The sequence below is a fragment of the Labrus mixtus genome, unplaced genomic scaffold, assembly GCF_963584025.1.
Source record: "Labrus mixtus unplaced genomic scaffold, fLabMix1.1 SCAFFOLD_93, whole genome shotgun sequence".
In the NCBI taxonomy this organism is placed as follows: Eukaryota; Metazoa; Chordata; class Actinopteri; order Labriformes; family Labridae; genus Labrus; species Labrus mixtus.
Window position 1 is genome coordinate 160001 of NW_026870365.1, and position 5000 is coordinate 165000.

Genomic DNA, 5000 nt, shown 5'->3' on the forward strand with positions numbered 1-5000 from the left:
AAAACTGGAGGTGACGGTGAGCAACATTAAAGGAAAGGAAAGGCTGCTGGATGGATTTAAGATCGGAGAGACCAGAGTCGTGGCGAGAGAACTAAATAATGATGAGCTGGTGGTGTCTTTTTTAAACCTGCCAGCGTATATCACAGATGAGGAAATAGTTTGGAAGCTGACGGGATGGGGAGTGAAACCGACATCACCAATAAAACGCAGAATGTGGCCTGGAACAATGATAGCTGACGGAACGAGGTTTGTCCGGGTCAGATTTAATGACCAGGTACAGTCACTCCCTTACTCCACAAAGTTTAACACTGTGATGGGGAACGAATACTTTAGAGTAATACATGATAGACAACAAAAAGTGTGCAGGATGTGCATCCAGCCGGGACACATCCTGAGAGAGTGTCCAGAATTTATGTGCCACAACTGTGGGGTGCAGGGACACTTTGCGCGAGAGTGCAGCGCGAACATCACAAAATGCACAAACTGTAAAAAAAGAGAAAATGAATGTGAGTGTGAGAACGGAGAGGAGAGCAAGAACGAGGTGGAGGAGGTGTACGAGGATGAAGACGAGGCGGAGGAGGTGTACGAGGAGGAGGCGGAGGAGAAGGAGGTGATCGGAGCAAGCAGGAAGGAGATCAGAGAAGACGAGAACAGTGACGGAGAAATGGAGCAGAGCAGAGAGAGCGGAGGAGAACGGGCGTCAGAGTGCGAGCTGGAGACGCCGGAGCTGGCTGGAGAGGGAGGACAGCAGAAGCAGCGAAAAACGAGCGAGAGAGGGAAAAAAGGAGACGGAAGGGACGTGGCAGAAGACCCGGGGGTAAGCATGAGCACAGAGGGGAGGGAGATGCCTGAGAGTGGTGTTGGACAGGCGGGAGGGAGAAAAATCACGCTAAATAATACGGGTAAAAGCACCAGTCCCAATGAAACGGACAGCGAAATGGATGTGGGTGAACTGGCGAGTGCGCAAAAAAGACTAAGTCTTGGACAACGAAAAAAGTTGGTGAAAAAATTGAAATGTAAGGACAAATAATGACTGACAATAACCCCTGTAAATCCTTTTTTTTTGTTTTTATTTTTATGATAATGGCCTTTAATTTATTTTCGATTAACGTGAATGGACTAAGGAACAAAGAAAAAAGACATTCGATTCTTTCCTTGCAGAATGACGTTTTGTGCCTGCAGGAGACCAGGTGGGATGATTCCCTGGTGGAAGACATAAAAAAAGACTTTGTGGGCCATATTTTCTGCTCCAATGGCACGTCGAGGGCGAGAGGAGTGGCGGTTTTAGTCAAAACGGGTCGGGTAACAGGGGTAAATTTGGTTTATGGAGACAAAGAAGGAAGAATAATAGTAATAGACTGTGTGTATGAAACGAAAAATATAAGAATCATAAATATATATGCACCGAATGGAGAAAAAGAAAGGAAAACGTTCTTCATTGCAATAAGCAAATGGTGGGAAAGGAATTGTATAATAATCGGTGACTTTAATGTGGCGATGACACCCACCGATGTGTCAAAAAATAATGTGTTTAAGGGGGATGTGAGCAGGGGGACACTTAAAGATATAATGATAACGAAACAATGCATTGATATTTGGAGATTGCTACATCCATGGGAGAGGGTGTTCTCCAGGAGACAAATTGTACTAAATAGATTAAAACAATCTAGAATAGATTATGCTTTGGTGACATGCGAGGTAGTGAGGTGGATTAAAGAAGTTGAATATAAAACTAATATGTGGAGCGATCACACTGGAATAGAAATCACGTTTAGAAAAGAAACGAATGTACGTAAAGGAGGGATATGGTGCTTTAGTGCAAGCTTGCTGGATGATGGAATGTTTGTGAAAAGTATGGAAAGATTGTTGAATGATGTGGGATATGAGTGGAATGAGAGTGAAGATATGAATGTGTGGTGGGATAGTGTAAAAGGCAGAATTAAAAAAAAGTGTATCAATTATAGTAAAGAGAAAAAGTGGAGAGAAAATAGAAAGGAAGAGAATTTGAGAAAACAACTAAGTGAGGAAATAGCATCGCTTGACAGTGTAGATAATGTAGATGTCGAAAAATACATACATTTAAAAGAACAGTTGGGAGTGATTGAACTTAAAAAGAGTAGGGGTGTAGCCATTAGGAGTAAAATACAATATATGTATGAGGGGGAGAGGAGTACAGCCTTTTTTTTAGGTCTGGAAAAACAAAAACAAAAAAGAACAGAAATAAACTAATTATTAAATGAAGCAGGTAAAAGTGTGACAGATAAAAAGGGAATTTTAGAAATAGTAAAGGGCTATTATGAAAGCCTGTTTTCGAGACAGGAGTGTGATAGCGTGAGTGTGAACAGAGCTTTGGGTGCCTTACAGAAAAAACTAAGCGAGGACGATAAAATGTGGTGTGATTGTGAGTTTACAGAGGGAGAAATCAGAAGTGCTTTAGAGGGGTTAAACAAAAACAAAAGTCCTGGGAGCGATGGCCTAACTGTGGAATTCTACCAAGCTTTCAAAGAGCAGCTGGTGCCCTTGGTGAACAAATTGAGTAAATATATGGAAAAAGTGAAACATATACCAAAAAGTTTAGGGGAAGGGGTGGTTACTATTTTTTACAAAAACAAGGGGGACAATAAAAATCTGGACAACTACAGACCAATCAGCCTACTCAACACAGACTACAAAATCATAGCGAAAACAATAGCCAATAGAATCAGGGAGGTAATAGGAACAATCATAGAACAAACACAATCATACAGTATACCAAACAGAGACATAGCAGACTCAATCATTTCAATAAAACAGACGGTCAGGGATATGGAAGGGGAGGGGGGAATATGGCTAGGGATTGATTTAAATAAAGCTTTTGACAGAGTAGATCACGGGTTCATGGGGAAGGTGTTAGAGAAGTTTGGATTCGGGGAGAGAATGAGAGAATGGATAAATATGTTGTATACAGGAGCGGAAAGCAAGATAAAATGTAACGGGGAACTAACTGATTCTTTTAAAATATCAAGGTCAGTGAGACAAGGATGTCCGATGTCAGCGCTGTTGTACAGCTTGGTAGCAGAGCCGCTGGCAGCACTGATATCGGAAGACGTAAACATAAAAGGTATAGGTAAGGAAAACGTAAAAATAATACAGTATGCAGATGACGTGAATATAACGGTAAAAGGAGAGGAGGATATAGAATTGATATTAAAACATGTACAAACTTATGAAAGAGCATCTGGGGCAAAAGTAAATGAAAATAAGTCAGAAATTATGTTACTAGGTAAGGAATCCAATCTAGTTAATAAGTGGGGATTTAAAACGGTGTGTGAGAGAAGAAAAGTGTTGGGAGTGAATATGGGGAAAAATGAGAATGAATGTGATGATGTAACATGGAAAGAGGTGGTGGGTAAAATAAAAAAAACATTGAATTTGTGGAAAGCGAGGGGTCTATTGTTGAGAGGAAGGGTAGCCGTAACAAATGCTCTCGTGTTGTCCAAAGTGAATCATGCGCTGAGTACTTGTACGCTTCCGGACTGGGCCTTTAAGGAGATTTCAAAGACCATTAGGGACTTTATTTGGAAAAACAAAGCAGCGAGTATAGCTCACAAAACAATAATAGGGGCTAAAGATCAGGGGGGACTAGCTTTGATTGATTTACTTACAAAAAAAGTAGCACTAAGAGTCAAATTGATAGGCAAATTTATGGACCAGAACCGGAACGTAGTTTGGAAAAACCACTTCAAACAATATCTGTGCAGTTTTGGACTTTACAACGAGGACAACCTGTACCAGATCAATAACCCAGATTCATTTAAACACTTGCCACGGTTTTTCCAGGAAGTACTCAGTGCGTGGTATCAGGTTTCATCCTGGACTGTACCAGAGTGCGGAACGAGAGGGTCAGTGCTACGACTGCCCTTCCTCTCGAGCCCGTATTTTAAAAATGGGGAGAGGGTAATTAAGTGTGAAGCTATGTCGAAAGCGGGATATATTAGAATAAGGGATTTACTGAACTGTGGGGGGGATTTTGATTTACAAATGGTGGTGAGGGGTTTAAAAAATAAAGGGTGTGTGTGCAGAAAGGATGTGATTGAGGGAGTGTTTGCAAATGTAAAATTGTCTTTGTCGAGCGAATGGGAAAAATTAATCCAAGAGAAGGAGGGAGTGATGCGGGACGATGTGGGGGGGATCTCCCTGTGCCTAGGGGAGAAGAAACACAACATTATAGATGTCACTACAAAAATTTGGTATAGGTGCGCAATCACACATAGAATACAGAAACCCACATCCGAAGTAAAATGGACAGACACATACCCGGACATAACAAGCAACATGATATGGAAGAACATTAACATTCCGCATACACCACATGCAATATTTGACCTAGATTTCAAACTGAGGCACAGGAGGATCTTCACCTGCATCGTCCTGCATCAGATCCATAAGGAGAGGTATGAAAGAAAGTGTTGTGTATGTGAAAGTACGGATGAGGATTTAATACATTTGTTTGTTACGTGTGGGGAATTGGTTTATTTTTGGGGAAAAATAAGAGAAATGTTGGGGAAATGCAATAAGAATGAGTGTTGGAATGAAAGGGGGTGGGAATTGTCGGTGTTGTTGGGGGTGGGAACAAAACAAAAAAATCACAATGTAATGAATATAATTTTGGCTTTTGCAAGAAAAGCGGTTTTTAACAGGAGGAATTATGCACTGTATGAAAGTAAGAAAATGAATGTGTGGAGAATGTTTGTGAATGAATGGAAAGCACATCTTAAATTGTTGTACATATCGAATGAGAGTGAGTTTGTGAGAATGTTTGTGGAAGGTGCGAATGTGTGTAGAGTAAACGAGGAGGGAATTATGTGGGATGTCTAAATTATTTTGTTTTTGTTTTTTTTGGTACGAGGGCTTCTTTTTTGGTCATGGGGAAAATGGGTGATTTGATTTGGGTTTTTTTTTTCTCAGTGGTTTTTTGAGAATACTGTGGGGTTTTTGTATGTTTTTGTGGTTTGTTTTCA